Source organism: Falco naumanni, chromosome Z (genome assembly GCF_017639655.2).
Source record: "Falco naumanni isolate bFalNau1 chromosome Z, bFalNau1.pat, whole genome shotgun sequence".
Taxonomy (NCBI): Eukaryota; Metazoa; Chordata; class Aves; order Falconiformes; family Falconidae; genus Falco; species Falco naumanni.
In genome coordinates, this window is record NC_054080.1 from 4,816,314 (window position 1) to 4,833,839 (window position 17,526).

The following is a 17,526-nucleotide window of genomic DNA, read 5'->3' on the forward strand; positions in this document are numbered from 1 at the left end:
TTATGAGCCCCTACCCTTCAGATTCTTCTCCCCTTGCTGGCAGGACAGAACTAGATTTGGGGACACAATACCACCAAGGGGTGGCTCACGATGAAAAATTGCTACTCGACAGCCCCCGTCCCCCCCTACTTCCCCCACCGCCCGGCCCAATCCTGCCCACAGAAAGAGGTGAGCATTTGTGGTCGCAGGTCTCTGTAGGTGAGAGCTGTCTCGGTGTGACTGGTGCTCATCACCATCCTTTCCAGGAGTCAGTTCCCGCCAGCCACCCCTTCTGTCACCGGTCACCTACCCCTGCTCTCATCAGAAAGCTCACCCTTGAAGGCAAATACAGCTTTATTAATGGTGATTAGCTCTGCTGAGCACAACAGGCCCCTCTCAGTTGACAGAGTTTTGCTGCTGCTGAGAGTAGGACGCAAAGTCTGGGACATCAGCAGCAAACAGCTGACGCAGATGCCGGCTGACCCTTTCAAAGCTGTTTTCCTTACGACTGTGATGAAGAATCGGGGTCTTGTTTCTGCTCCCAGGCCCTGCGTCCCACACAGCCCTTCTCCCGCTTTGCTTGTGATTACTCATCCCAAAACATGTGAAATGAATTGTTTTTCTTCCTAAAAATTATTTCTTTCTTTTTTTTTTTTCTTCGGATTTTCAGACAAAAATATAAATATGAAAAATGTTTTATCTGGTATTCAGCAACTGACATTCAAAAGTCAAGTACAATGAAAATAAAGCTCTAAAGACTTGAAAACCAAAATCATCTTTCATTTGCCTACTGGCTGCTGTAGTTAAGATTATTTTCTGGACTTCTTTTCATCCATGGATACAGGTACAACAGTCTCCCTCTGTGACTTCATGTTTAGCAGTTGTTAAACACAATGTTTAGAAGCTCAGTTACTTCTCCTGAACTGTACCTAAGGGCCTATCGTATAATTTTGACAAATAGGAAGCAGACACTTAACAAAACAGAATTCAAAGTCCAGTGTCTGTTAGACACTTTTGAAAGAGTGAGGTCAAAATGAATGGCAGTAGCATGCGTTTTTTTCCTGCTGTGTCCAGAGCAGCGGAGGTAAATGTCGGATGCTGGATGCTAAGAGACTATATTGAGGCTTGGAGTTACCTCCCCCCTTGCCTCAACTGTTAGATCTAGTTTTGAGGTGCCCCCAGGTTTTCCATGTATTTATAATTTCCTTCTAAAACAAACTGTAGGCTCCAATACAGACATACAATTTCTCAGGCTGAGTCACTGCAACACACGGCACCACCACCACTTGTTGTTGTTGTTGTTATGTATTTAATTACTAGTCAAGCAAATGATTATGTTACAGGGGTACAAACATGAAATACCAAAGTTCAGTTTATGTTCCCTTTTCATTCCTTTCATTTCATTGCACATATTTTGGGCTATATATCTTTTAGAAACGTTAAGCAATACTGAGATTATGTATTTTCTATTTTAGGATTACAGTGTAGAGCAAAAAAATATTCAGCTTTTCTGTCCCATAAAGATACAATGCTACAATCCTTTTTTTTATGGCATATCGGCACCCTGAGAGCCTCCCTTTCCAACCCAGGCGTGATCTTGTAAGATCACTGCTTTTCTTAATGCAGTAAGGACTCTTGGCCGGGGGCCTAAGCAATTACAACATTTCCACTAAATTTCCTAAAAGTAAGAGAGCATCTTCACTCCTCAAAGTACAATCCATAATGCTCACCAGAGACGAGGAGTACAGACCAGACTGTAACCGTAATGACTTCAAAGTTAATACGTGTGCCTGGCAAACATCTAAGAGATTTAAATATATATTAAGCACACATTTAGAAATTCAGGTCATGCATTTTGTGATTTTACGGAGTGGACGAAAGCAGCTTCTTAGCTCTGAGGATGATGCCCAACAGGAAACTGAGTGTGTTGACAGACTGATGCATAGCACTATATTTCAGCTGTGAGGAGGTGAATACCCTTGTTGACGGAAATAGCTTCAGTGGAAGGGGGAGGTATTTTAAAGAAATCACAATTATGTTGTCTTTTCGGCTCCCTGATACTCAATATGATTCGGATTTACAAACATTGGGTAGGCCAGCAACCAGCAATTAGTCACTCTCTGTGGTATCAGCTGAGTATTCCTGTAAATATTACTTTTTGGACTGCACCAGATAAAATAATATCTGTCAGGTTTCCAGAAGAGATCAACTGAAACAAGCACCTACCCATAGAAAATACAGCTTTCTTCTTTTAAAAACATTTTTAACAGACCGATAATCCTTTCAGTTTCCTGTACGTGACCACTTGTCTCTTTCACTGGCCCTAGAAACAACTCAGCCTTTAAAACTGGAGGAAAAGAATGCGATTAAGTAAAAACAGAAACTAGAACTTAAAACTTGACTTGCAGTTCTTGCTCTCAAATGAAAAAGAGCCAGATAGTCGAGTAACGATGGTATTTTTTGCAATTTTTTTTTTTTTTTAAGGAGAAATTAATGCACTATGGTAATAAGCAGCACTACCGGAAGACAGTGATGAGTTAAACAGGTTGTTCTTTTACTTATTTGGTAAAAATAAAAATGGAAAAAAAGCCCTACCCTGTTTACAGATAGGACTTTCTCCACATGTTTCCTTCTACACACATTGTCCTTATAGGCTGATCTCAATTTAAAAAAAATAATTAATTAAAAAAAAATCTAAATTAATTTTTAAAAGAATTGAAATTAATTTAAAATTAATTACAAATAGCATGAAGAACAGAGCTATTCAGGCATCCCTGAAGAATCCCAGATTTCTACTTCGAATGGTTTTATTCTTGGCAATGGGGCAGCAGTTTTGCCTTACTAATGAAATTCAGCATCATTACGCGATGGAACTGTGTGTGGTGTGGAGGGACTGAACGGCAGGGTCTGGCCACCAGACCCGCTCTGTCCTCGGCATTTGTGGGGTTTCCAGTGGCGATGGCAGCTACGAGGAGGTCTGGCAGAGAAGCAGACGTAGCAAGCGGTGGGCATTCGTTCCCCTCAGCGACAGAAATAAACGGACCCAGCCGAGTATGTACCACATGCTTTTCCACAACGCCTAGCAATTACAGATCGGTTCGTGACGAGCAGCCACTCGCAGTGTGAGACCGTGGCTGGTTTGCAAACCCTCTCTGCCACGCTGCCAAAAGAGGGACGTGGCGTGCGCTGACCACTCTTTCCTCCCAATGTCCTGCTACGTTCTCCATCCCTCTCAGACGGTGCTGGTGTCTGGGTTTTCACGTTAAGACCAACTGTTGGCATTCCCCCGTGAAACCTTCCTTCGCTCAGTGTGTTGTGCTTGTGACAAAGGCAGTTTTGCGTGACTTCCCACCATATTGTAGCCATTCCACGGTAACGGCAGCCCCCCCACCCCGGCTGAACTGTCCAAACATTGATTCTCACATTTGCTGCTGCTAGGTTATTATAACATGATCGTTTGGCATTCGGCGTGGGATTTGTTTCCTGTTGCCCGCAGCCTGTCTGGAAGGCAGAGGTGACGCAGACTTTGTGTCCCAAACAAATCATGAGCGTCTGTTCCTTTGCCACTCTCCTGCCCTCTCACACGAAGCACCATGCTTCTCCAGAGAACTCTTTGCAGCCTCCCTCCTCATCGTCACCTGTCCCAACTAATTGGGTCTACATTTGCCTTACCCACCCTGCTGAACCTGCCTTCAGTCCCTGGCAGGTTTCTCCATAAGGATTCCATGACCTCTGTTACACACTCCCTGATCTCCCTCTGTCTCAAACGCTGCATCCGCCTTCCTTTTAAATCCCGTCTCCCCAGTTGCTACACTTTCTGCCTTCTTCTAGCTCAGGAGGGCCTTTCTTTAACATTTTGTTCCAGCTACACCCAACCTGGTGAACGCTTAATGCCAAGACATTACGATGATCTTCTGCAGTGTAAAGTGCGTAATGTCCTTAATTCACACTACCAGTAAACGTGTTTTGCCCCAGCTAATTAAGTGGAAAACCACTACTCTCTGTTAGTCACACGCACAAGAAAAATAGCAGCTTTCTTCAGTGATAAGTCAGTAACGTGGCAAAACTCACCAAATTGTGTGGATTAGAGTAATAAAAACAGCACTGAATCAGGATTTGTTTTCTCACTGTCTTTCATATTTAAGTAGTAAGTTTAGTTCACTGTATGAAATGAAGATGAACAATAAAATCATGGCTTTTGATCGCGAGATTGAAGATGAAGGGAGAAGGTAAACCCCAATTCATATGATATCTCTCTGTGTAACCTTGCTTCTTGGTAAAACAGAAGCAGGGGAAAGATGCGTATGAAGTGTTAAAATCGCCACTCTCCAGCAGGTTCGCTGGAGGCTCTCTGTAGTGATTTTCCCTTTTGAAGAATGTGTCAAATTCGATATGGCTGTTGGGTGCTAATAAGTAACTGCTGTGCCTTGAAGTCCACTGATGCCACTGTTTTCTCAAGGAAAATGTGCTTGCAGAAAGTCAGTTGGGGTGTTGGACCTGTGCATTTTCCAGCATGGGGCGGGGGGGGCGAAATGCATGGCTTTCCTAATCCATCCTCGAGCTGATGGAAAACGGAGGCAGCATCATGACTACCACCTTCTGAGTGTCAGGCAATGCAAGGAGCCATCTGCTTGTCCTGTCACCAGAAACTCTCTTAACATGATGTTCCAATTCTTCCTCTTTTCACTGATTTATTGATGAATGTTGCGGTTTCACCGCTTAGGAATTACAATAGTCACAAATAAAAAGTCTCTCAGTTGGTTTGCTAAAGAACAAATCCAGACTATAATTGGCAGGTGTCCTGGTTTTGGTTGGGATAGAGTTAATTTTCTTCCTAGTAGATGGTGAAGTGCTGGGTTTTGGATTTAGTGTGAGAAGAAAGTTGGTAACACAGTGATGTTTTAGTTGTCGCTAAGTAGTGCTTACTCTAAATAAAAGACTTTTTCAGTTTCCCATGCTGTGCCAGGGGGCAGGTGCACAAGAAGCCAGGAGCAAGCAGTGCCAGGACAGCTGACTTGAGCTAGTTAAAGGGATATTCCATACCATAGTATAACCTGCTCAGTATATAAACTGGGGGGAGCTGGCTGGGGCTGGCTGACGGCTGCTGGGGGCTGGCTGGGCATCAGTCAGCAGGTGGTGAGCAACTGTGCATCACTTGGGTTGGTTCTCCCCCCCCGGCCCCGCTTGGATTTTATTCCTCTTTTTCCTTCCTCTCTTCATTACAGTTATTATCGTTGTTATTAATTTTACTTTATTTCAATTATATCTTAAATTTCTTATCTCAGCCCATGGGTTTTACCTTTTTCCAATTCTCCTTCCCATCCCACTGGCGGGGGAGTGAGCAAGTGGCTGCCTGGTACTTAGTTGCTGCCTGGGGTTAAACCAGGACAGCAGGAGACAGTCAAAATGCAGGCAAAGTTACTGGATGCTGTATCTAAATCTTTCTTTAGAAAAGCTTTCCCTTCTCACATTTATTCCTTCAAAATCAAAACTTCTGTGACTGGCAAAATCAGCTCTGGAGGTTTATACTTCAGCCAGTACCTCATCCACTGCCCATCATTTGTTTATCATTGATTTCTGTGGACTGAAGACAATATTTTTTGATATTACCATTATGCAAGTACTCTTAGGGGGGAATTTCTTTCTTCTTTTCCACTGTATGTTGCTTGTTCTCCAGCCTTGCACAAAATCTGAACCGTTAACACATTTCATTAGTTATTTATTGTACAACATAGGCGATTTTGAAAAGCTCTGCTTGTGTGTGATACTTTTGGGACCGTACTTATTGTCTACCATGTCAACAAAGACACACCAAAAAATCTCAGTCATGATGCATTTTGAAATGAGTAATTTTCTAGGACATCTAGCATCATGCTCTCTGTGACCAAAAATCGATGCTTCGCTGTGAAAACTACTGATTTCACACACAGACCTTCAGATCTCTTCAGCCTGAGAACAAGGTTGACACTGACTGCAAATAGCAGAAGAGTGGCTATTGCAAAACTCAGTGCTTTCCCTGAGGTTATTTTTATTCTTATTTTTTGAAGTACATCAGGTGTGTGACTGAAAGTACTCAGGACTATTTCTCAGCAAGACCTTGTGTTGTTGTGCATGTCAATTAATTTTCATTTCTCAAAAGGTGCATGCAACATTACTGCCAGAAACAACTCTTTTCTGAACTAAACAAAGCATGAAGAACAGTTCTGTATCACTCACGATAAAGTTCTTATCTTTCTGTATAGTCCTAAATTTTTTTACAACGTTGTGTTACTCAGGACAAATAATGAAATTAATATAAATCTGAGAGCATATCGAAGAGACTGGTGTGTGGTTAATCTTTTAGTTTCTACTACAGGTTGTCAGTGCAGCTACAGCCAATTCACAGTTTTGTGGAAAAGTTTTAATCAAAGAAACATGATTTCAGTTTTTACGAGAGAGCTGGGCCAGCTGATAAAAGTAACTGCATGGTTTTTCACAGTGTTGTTTGATTTAATGATATGTGACAGTCTGACCGAAGGCTATCAAGTGATTAAAGTACATGTTATTATGAATTAAGAACTGGTCAACCGGTAGACCTCAACAAATTGGTGTCAGTGGAAAAACCGTCAAATAAGTGTCTTCCTGACAGGATTCCCACTGATCAATCGGTGACTCTGTACTTTCCAAGGTTTTATTAACTATCTGAGACTAAACAGAAAATCACAATGGGCAATATTTGCAGGTGATGCAAGCTTTAGACAAAAGAGAAGTAATTTTAGTTGTAGGGGAGTCATGCAGCGTGTTGTAGGTTTGCTAATATTTGGGTCAGTCAAGGCATTTTCCAGTACATGCAAGTCAAATGCAAAGTCATGCATCATGGGACAACAATTACAACCACCTGCAGAGCAGTGGTTCTTTTGAAAAGCAATAACCTTGCAGAGGTTCAGAATCTACAGGCAATACAACAGCAATTTTCATCTTGAGACTGCCAAAAAAAGACTAATCGGTTCCCCAGCAGTGATAAGGAATTAGTGTGTACAGAAAGACAATTTTGCATTTTTGTGCAGCTCAGGAATGGCGTGCCACAACTGGGACACACATACTCAGGTCTACTTTTTGAAATGGAAACCGAAAAATTGGAGAGCACACCTACAAGCTATTTGAATGCTATGGAAAACAAAAGCCTGGGTCAGGTACATAAATATATACCTGCCTATCAAAAAGAAGTCTTGATGACATAAGTAGCTTTACAGGGAGGGGTGGGTCTTTGTTGGAGGAGGGAAAAAACACAGATGAAAGGCTGTATGTGTCAGGAGTAGTCGCATCTCTCTAATGGACAGAGGACACCAGCAGTGCAAAGGAAGAGAAGAGCCCTCTAAGCCTTAAAGATGTATTTTAGCACATCAATAAGCTCAGTTTAGGGTGCCAGGTGACTACCTGCAGCTCACAAGTCACACGAAGTCAGCTGAGGTGATCTCAGCTTTGGTCTGGTTTAAATCACTGAACTTCAAAGCCTTAATTTAGGTGGCTATTCCCTGTAGGTACTCAATAGTCACTGGAGGGAGACAGAGTCCTCTCTGTGAGAGCATTTAGGGACTGTTTTTCAGGAGAAGCTTTTTTTTTTTACAGCTGTACCGGGCGTTCAGAATGAGAACAATTTCCTGGTGCTGGTGGTAAGGCAGGGGCGTCGTGGTGCTGATGTCCGTAGGCTGCCCCTCCGCCTTGTGCTCCTCAGCAGCCGGAGGCACTGGGAAAGCAGCGCTTACCCAGGCAGGGAGAGGAACAGGACACCCCAAAAACGTTGTCCTGAGTGTCCCAGGATGAAGAGGAGGGTGGTCCAGGAGTCTGCACAGAAGCAAAGGCAGGCAGCATCACTGAAGGGCTGAACTGTGCTCTGGAGCAGTGGCAGATGTCAACATGGGCGGCATGCCTGGCTATTTGGATGCCAGCTCCACAGCATACATTTCTGGGACAGGAGTGTCAGACAGCCAGCCTGTGAGGCTCAGTTTCATCTGTCTCTGTTGTTTGGGGGGGTGGGGGTGGCATTCTGCTGCAGGCAATGGGAGCCAAAAGGGGGGACAAAAGCTGGCAGCACAGCAAGAATCCAGCTTTTCTTCATGCAAAACCAAGATGTAAAATTGTGTTCCTGTAAAAGCAAAAATTCCAGCTGCCAAACCACATGCTCCTCTATACAGCAAGGAAAATCAAAACATGCGTGCACTCACAGAGAAAAATTCCAGTGTTTTCAGTGTAGAAGCAGCCCATAAAGAAGCATGCCTCTCCCTCTGCGAGCACACTTTATTCTCTGCAACTATGAAATAAAGACCTCCGGGACACCCCTTCCTCTACACTGAATCACCCACATTCAAAACATGATGTTCAAACTGCAGTCCACAGTTTGGGGCTGAGCACACAGGGCACCTCGGGCAGCCCGACAACCGCTCCAGTGCCCACAACATGACCTGGGGAGTCCTGTCCTTGGCTGCACCAGGGCTGGTAAGCCATGCACACATGGTAAGTGACCTGGTAACACCAGCTCCCACCCTGCTCTACGTGAGGTCCACAGCTCCGGCCCATGCTGGTAATGGAAATGCTAAAAGAAGGTGGCAGTGGAAAAAAATCACCCCTCTGGATTTCTGCTAGATGGTCTCCCTCCAGATCTCTCTTTGGTATACGTTACTGCTTTCTAAAATTGGACGTAGTTGAAGAGAAGCGTCTTGTCATCTTCTTTTAGACCTTCTTCACTCTCTTTTCTTCGTCTTAATTGACATCTTCCAGGTGACTCAGGCTTCCCAGCTTGGATTTATTTTTTTAGCATCACCTCTGCCCTCTCTTCTTCTCATATAGAGACTAGTCAGATCCCGTCTCCTCCCCCTGCACAACAGAGGACAGCAGAAAAATGCCACTGAAGTGCTTGTAACTCAAACTAGAGCTGTGCCGTGACCCAGCTTCACTCTGAGGAAATGGCACAGCCATATGCTCTTGCATTTTGCTTACAGAGACGGTAAGCCAGGCTGTTAATTGGTTGTTTTATTTCATGGCATAAAATAATACAAGCAGGTGAACATCCTCATAGATTTTCCCTGTGGCCAGCTTTTTTGGACATGGATCGTCTGGTGTGTTATCTTAAAATCATGCTCTCACAAACATTATAGCAGTAAAAGAACAGACACCGATCATAAACTTTTACCTGCTACTGATTTTACACAACGGTAGGGCTTTTGTACTAAGCTCATAAAGTCTTCTAAACATTTAAGCTCCCTTACTGTGTATCGTGAATGATAAATTTAACATAGCTATGTACGTAAGCATTACTATATACTTAATTTGTCTTATTCAAGCTTTTTAAATTATAGAAAATATCACAGAATCATTGAATTATTTAGGTAGGTTGGCAAAAACCTCTGAGATCATCGAGTCCAACTGTTAACCCAGCACTGCCCAGCCCACCACTAAGCCGTGTCCCTGAGCTCCGCATCTGCACCTTTTGCTAAATATCCCCGGGGATGGTGATTCCACCACCTCCCTGGGCAGCCTGTGCCAATGCTTGGTATTGAACTTGTAGTGTTTAACTGAAAACCCATACATAAATATAAGTGATCCTCAAAGTCTTTTCAAATACACCACGGGCTTCTCTGAAGAGAGAAGATAACACCAGCTTGTAAAAATACCCAGTGTTTCCATCTCTACGCTCAGAGATTTAAGGTCAGAAAGGACCGTTTGTATCACATAGTCAGATGTCTCTATTTCCAAGCTGTAGAAGTCCATGCAGGAAGATAATATGAGCGATATTTTTACCAAAAGCTTACCAGCTGAGAGCAGCAAAGTGGCAGCACTGGCAGTTTCTATAGCTGCTCTGCCTGATGGGAGCTGCCGTGGTGCGTCTGAGGGCAGTGCTGGGCACACAGAGACTATTAACGGGCCAGGGCTTTACCTGCGAGTCTATCAAAACACAGAGCTATTAACGCAGCCACACACAGAGAGAAGAGCGCACGACAGCTTCTGGCAGCGCTAAACTGAGGGACTGTAGATCACACAAACAGTGGGGTAGTGTCACAACACCTACCCTCCTCTCCGCCACTTTGACAAGTACCCGCTCCTGAAGAAGAAAAGGAGCTCCTGCTGCTCGCCCAGGAGCTGGGAATGGGAGTGCTAAGGAGAGAGGCAGAGTTAAGGTCCTGCCAGGGGCAAGAAGCTTTAAAATCACTCTCAAACTGCTTTGCCATTTTCCCTTTGTGAAAGCTGTGCCTCAGGAGCAGGGACCAGCGGACGGAAGGGCAGGTCCCGCCCCTATGGCACGGCTCAGGCTGGTGGGGTCTGCACACCACAGCCAGCAGATGCCCAAGGGAGATGCCTGGGCGCTGCCATGTGAAGCACATTTTGCCTGCCTGCAGTGATGGTCAGGCAGCTCCCAGGGCCCTGGCTGAGCTTAGGGAAGCGCCTTTCGACAGACGGGTCCCGCTCCAAAGCCCACTGAAGGCAACTGGATCCCTTCTAACACCTTCAGTGAGCTTCAGCTTGAGACATGCACTGTGGACCTGCCTGGCCCGTTCAGGCAAACTGGGCACATAGCTGTGCAGGGGTGTCTTAACAAAACGCTTTGATCAGACTTGTATTTCTTACTTCTTTGTCTGTGAGGCTGGATGGATCGTCACAGAAGTGGTGTCAAGCACCAAGACTCTGCCTCTTTGCGGAGATGGAAGGAGCTAATTCCACCAACAGAGGTTTCCTTATCCCACCATGCAAGCCAAGGCAAGTCTGACATCCTCCCTCACCACGCATACAGTGTGTATGTTTACATGAATCTTTTGCTTACTTGGGGATTTGTGGTTGAAAAGGTCCCGAATGGATCAGGAGTTCCTTTGACATGGGAGAAAACTGAGACGCAGACAGAATGGCTTGCCTGGGAGGAACTGTGGAATATTTATTCATTTAAATCTAAATGGTAATTAAGGTGAAAAAAATTGCCTAGACAAGGCTCTAGGCATCTAACACATAGTTAATAATAATATGAAGTCCCAGCAGCAAAAAAAGGAAAAGAATTGAAGCAGTATCTCAGACAGCCAGTTACAAAAGCTTTGTTGCAATCCTACATCGCTCCAGGGAAAATATTCCCATTGCTCTCCAAAAAACCTTACTGAACAGATGTCTTTTGCAGTATGCCCAGAAGAGCGACAGCCCTAAATCATATACATTACACAACAGAAAGGAGGTTAAGATTATCTGTGCAACATTAACTTCAACATGACACCCATATGCTGTGGCTTGGCATGCCTTTGCACACTCCCGGTCTTCTAATGAACTTTTAGAAGTATTTCTGTCTTGTTGTCTCTCTGTTCACTAACTCGGTTATTAAAATTAAAATTTTAATCTCCTAGCATTCATAAAAGAACTACTTTGGAATTGAAGGGAGACAGGGTATCAGAAATAAGTGAAAAAAAATTTGTCTTTAAAAGCATTGCAAAGCTCTTTCAAACCTAAGCTTGGGGATGGGAAGGTTTTTTATTTTTTTGAAAAAAAGGCAAAAGTCAGGAGTTTGGTAGACAGTTTTTTCCTCTTCTGTATTACACAGGCTGGTAGACGGTGCAAAGCTGAGATCCAAAGTGCTTTGCTGACTCCCGTGTAGACACTGACAGCCCATCCACTGACAGACTGGTCTGGCACTGTAAGGAGACCCGAGCAGCGAGTCCCTGCGTAAAGTCTAAGTGTCACAGCTCTGACACAGGCGGTCTATACGGGATCTGGATAATCTTCAAACATCTCCTCTGCCTGAGCTGTTCTCGGTCTTCTCGAAAACCGCTGCCTCTCCACAGGGGTGGCTGAGGATGCCTACCCCACCGCCGGCTGCCCGACCCTCTGTACTGGCGCACGGCTCCTGCTCTTAGCTATGAAGACTGAGCCCCGTGCTTTGATGTCATCACTGCTTTATATACTGCCACCCCCCCAGGCACGCGAGGTGTGCCTCCATCACCTGAGTACCCCACAGAGCAGAGTGAGTCGCTTTCTTCTGCTTCGGGCAATGCAAAGACAGGTTGAGATTCTTCCTGAATATTGTAGGATGGAGAACAGTTTTACACTGTAAATTACATCTAGTCCTCCTTAGCCTGTACCCTGGGAGAAAAAAAACATTGATGTTAGGGAAATAAAGTCTTCTAGGGGTGAGGCTGAGCCAAGGTGCTGCTGTGCAAAGGCTGTGTGGCCTCTGTACTCTGGCCCACTGTTTGCATTCACTAGCTAAAGGACTGCTAAACCTGGCATAGTGAGCAAAGCATCCGATTGGGACCACCTATTGATGGAGAGCATGGTTGCACCTGCCCTTCAAAAACCAGGGGAAATTCAGGGGGGCAGTGGTGAAGCGTGATGCTCCTTTAAAGTAACTGGAGCTAGTCCAATGAGCAGAATTGGCTTTTTTTTGGGTAAGGAATGAGGGTAACTGCCTGTGGTCACTGGCTGCCAAAGCGCACAACCAGAGGAAATCCAAATGCCTGGGAGACAGAAAGGAAGGGTCTTTCTGAAGCCTCTCCATGTGTTTGGAACATTTTGGAATATTCAAAAAATAGGACAGAAAAACTGTATGGGAGAGACTGGTACTTCCCGCTACCGGCAAAATCAGCTTCCTTATAATCTAGTAGGCTGTAAAAATCTGCTGCCATTCAGAAAGTGGGAGGTGAAAAGGTCTGGCTAGTGCTGTCTCTTCAGCAGCTATTCATAGATTGTTTGGAGGTGACTGATGTTAACGTTAGCAGAAAAACCATCTAGGCTTAGCTACGTGGCCTGTCCCCAGCTGGCAGCGTAACTACAGAATCTTCTCAGGAACAGCAGTCGGTCTGTTTAGCTGTGTCAGAAGAAAATCAGTGCGAGTGGGCAGCTCACACCCTCACAGCTACAAAAACTTTTATGATAAGAGACAACATCAGATAAAAGAGATCTAGAGGGTTATATTGTCTCCTGAAATATTAGCCCTAGTTTAAGAAAGTTTTACTGTCTTTTATATCACATTATCTTTCCATGCCTGGCAAACAGGCCAAATAATTATGATGCAGACTGGTTCTCCACAGGATAAATGTATTATTGTGTTCTTTCTTCTACCTTGCAACTAGGGAAAAGCAATTTTTCAGTTAGTAAGGAGCCAGAGGGGCATTTTTCAACTTAACATGGAACAAAACTTTGGGTACAGTCTAATTGATGCTTGTTTGTGCAGACACAGTGGCCTGGAAGCCAAGTCCTGATATCCTCAAAGAAGTGTGTGGTAAGAGCCTTGGCTGAGCTGAACCTTCAGCTGATGCTGTCTTACTGTGAGCATCCTCACCAGCGTTTCCTCTCAAGCAAGGTTTTCTTAAAATGTTAATTCCCCAACAAAAGAAAACTTTAAATAGCAGAATATCAGACCTACAGGAAGGAGACCTGCTAAATAAGAATAGGGGAATGAACTTTCTTCTCTCCCTGTACCTTGTTGCCTTCGCTGCTGGTCTCGTGCTGCACTCCAGCAGCCTTTGATGGCCTCGTGCACTACACAATGTTCAGACAATTCCCATCAGCCTCCTAGGAAATGTTCCTTTCCTCTCTCCTTTTAGTCTTTTCTGGGGGAGGAGATTTCTTCCCATGATGAGTACCCGACCCTTGCTCAGCCTGCGATTGTACAGCACTCCAGAAGCTCCCTGCTGAGTTTCTCCCAGGAAAGCTTTGTCTCCCTGTTTTTCCAGAGGGTTTTGCCTGCCTGCAAAAGTAACAGCCATGGTAAAGCAAACTGGATGGCTTCCCAGAGACAGACTTTCAAACAAAGCATACTGCACACACAGAGTAAAGCGCAAACAGATAAAAACCATAAAGCAGTTTGACAGGGTGTATCACCTATAGGATGTACGATGCAGCAGCAGAAAAGAGAGCTCAGTCAAAGAAATCATCTTATTCAAGAAAATGATTTCATTCTATAAAAGCTTGCAAAGTCTCAAAATTATAAGCGGTTGATGTAGCTCCCATGTCTCTTCCTTCAAGACCCTCACTCAATTGTTACTCCGCCTGTGATTTTCAATTAGGGCCTTTTTACACAGAGCGTACGTCAAGTCAGACAAATTGTTGGCCCTGAGGAGGTGAACACCCACCTCGTTATCCCAGCTCGAAGTGGGAACCTTCATCTTACCCGAGGAGGGGAGACTACGCTGGCCTCACTGGTGCTCCCTGGCATGAACAAGTGGATGGGAGAGGGGCAGAGGGGATTCGTGATTCTAATTATTACTCACTCAGGAACGGGCAAGGCAAAAGTGCTGAACCCAGAGTAAAAAGTGTGATTCAAGTGCTGCTGAGCACCTACAAAGAGAAGCAATGAAACTCTCACATACACAAAGACATCCTCAAATTAGCGTGCATGTTCACAATTTCTTCATGGTGAAGTCTGCATGTGTAGACATGTATTTGAAGAGCAACATGTAGGCTGACCTCTAATTCTCAGCTTGTTTTCTGGTTAAAATGATTTCTCTGACTAGCAACACATGACCAACTCTTTCTAATATGATAGCATTCTGCCCTAAGTTCTGCTAAGTTATATAGAAATATCACCAGATGAATGAGAAAGGATCAAGTTGGCACCTTGTATACGTGGCACGTTAAAAAAAAAAAAAAAAGAAGAAATCATGACAAATCAGGAGGAATTTGAGATATCTTTATCCTTATCCTTTGCATAAGGAAATCTGAAAAATAAGTCCATACAGATATGATATTGCATTAAACCATGTCTCTTTTCTGTCCCCCATCTTAAAATGTGTCAGAAGGAGATAAGCAACCCCTGAAGTTCAGCGTAAAAGAAACGAGCTTCAGAGTCTTCCTTCTAGCCAGAGCACATCTAAGGTGGCACAGCAGAAGGGGGCTGAGGGAAGAGAAGAGATTTTTCTCCTTTTCCTCTTACCCATCAAAAAGAGGAGAGAGAGACAGCTGAATGTTTGTCACGGCATGGTCTTCACTGACTATGCAAGTTGTTAGAGCACCTGTTTCTCTGTGGCTTTCCTGTCCCGTGACTACCTTTTCCTAAAACAACACTTCAGCTGGCACTGTTTTTCAAATCTGCTGTTCATTTGGTGCTCATCATCTTTTATGAAGCAGAAATAACTTTTTCTCTGAGCCATACCAACAACATGATGGCATTTCGTGTGTGTCTTCACAGTATTCTGAAAGCGTCTTAGAATAATAAGGATTAAAGAGAGGAAATACTAGATATTTAACAGACTGACTCAGGAATTAATTGCAATACGCAGCTAGTATTAACAGGTGAGAGGCTCAGAAAAGACAGCAGTGGAAAGAAATTTCAATGAAAAACTCAGGTGATTGATAGCTCTCTGTTGCATGTTGGATGAAGAAAAGACCCCCACATTGACCAAACGGTAATATATATATACTTCATGCATAACCACATTTCATCCTGCAGAAATAGAGTGGATCAGCCACAGACACTTGGTTGGAAAAACCTCTCTTAACGTTTTCAGGAGGCAGGGCGTGTGCTTCCTCTGCTAAACTCAAAAGTTAAGAAGACGGCAGCCTAATGCCTCAGAAATTATTGCCCGTATCAATCCTGTGTTTTCTGATCAGCCACCTTTGTTCTTCTGAAAACTGGGACCAGAGCCATGCTGTGCCTCCTTTCAAGGTTCTTTACCTTTAAAAACAGGATTAGAAGTCATTGCGTTGGTAACTTCCATTGCTTGATCTGCAGGCTGGCTCTGGATCTGCAGACTCCCAAGCAATTGCTGCTCAGATTTGTGAGCGACGCTGGCACGGCTGTATGAAAAGCTAGGTCAAGGTTAGCTTTACAGCTATTTATATGTAGCTTGTATGTTTTAACCACTGAAATTTAGGACAGCTGAGATTTCAAACAGATTTTAAAAGATGGCACTGAAATGGTGTTTGCAGGCTGTTTACTCTTCTTGTATGCTTCTCCGTTTGTCCAGCTGCTTCCTCTGTCTATCTTCTATCTTGGGACAAAGTCTGTTTTTCTGCCAGAATTGAATGATTTGATACACGGACTTATTCAGCTAATGCTCAAAGGGTACAAATAGAGAAGAAGTCACTGCAGGAGCCGTGTTTGACAAGGGCTCAGCCTCTGCCTCTATGTGCTAAGGTAATACAAGATAGATTTTTGAGAATGATTGTTATATTTATGCCGTAACTGTCATGAGCATTTCTCATGAGTTGCTAAATTACTCTCACTAAACGGTTTCATGGTTAGACTATTAATAAACTTAACTTGTTCGCAGTCTTAGAGATACAAAAACATTCTTGGAAACTTTCCTAAAATACCTCAGTCTACACTTGGAGGTATTAAAGGCAGTAGAAGCCATCATCTGACAGCCCTTAAGTTTGATCTGTATACACACCTGTGGAATTTTGCTCAGGAGTTTCTGCGCTTTGCCCTGTGGTTTTGATTAGAGTACAACATATCCTTTATTAAGGTAGCCAGTCTAGATATAGGAAAAGAAATCTGCACGGGGGGGCTAACCCAGCATAACCATTTGCACCCCGGTCTGATGGGCTGCTCACAAATGCAACTTAAGCCCTGACAAGAGCACGTGGAATCCATTTCCCAGTAATGCTGTTCCATGGAATGTGCCACCGGGTACTCCAACAGCGAACAGAGAGTTGATTATCTGTCCAGTGCATGTATGCGTTTTGTTAATTAAAGTCTGATGCCTAAGACTGGCATATGTACATACACAAGCGATTCTTTTTCATGGTGGGTACAGCCCCAGTGCGTTAGCTGGCACTTTGCAGACAACTACAAATCTGTCTTTCGAGCAGAGTTCTGGTGCTTGGTTGAACAGCAGGTATGTGAAATTACAGGCCCAGGTCTGTATTTGTGTCACCTCTCTGTTTTAATTACCACCCCCACACTTACACACTCATACTGTCTCATTCCCCTGTGTGCACATTGATTCTATCAATCACGCATCCTTAACTGTACTCGTGCGTCTGTAATTTATGCAGTTATTCATTTTTGCTGCCTGTTAGTGGAATAAATAAACAGGTGCATGTTTACACAAAAGTCAACTGGCTGTGCCTCACAATATTGAAAAAGCAAAGCCATACTAAATGGAAGGGACTGACAGCTTTAGCTCTTGGCTTAGGCTGACTGCTTTGTTTGTACTGTATTAATTTCTAACACAGCAAAATCAGTATGTGTACCGCGATAAAAAGGGTTTGCCAAGAGGAGAAGGATGGTTATATCATGTGATACCTAGGCACAAGGACTGCCATATGGGATCAGATAAAAAGTCTATTTGTGTCATGATCTTCTCCCTGACAGTGGTCTGTAGAGGATTTTCAGGGGGAGGAACATAACACACGCCCGTGCCTCCCCCCCCGCCCCCCCCAAATTCTCCCCTAGAAGACCTGTAATTTTCCAGAAATAAGCTGTGGAAGATGTTCCTTTACTCTAGCTGGGAAGTGTAAGTGTATCATCATGTGCAACAGGACAAATGGAGCTAGAGCCACGTCCCGTTAGCTTATCTAACCCCTTAGGATCTCACTCAGGCTTTTGGCTTCCACGATGCCTTACTGTGGGTGGCAAGTCCTACAACTTCATTG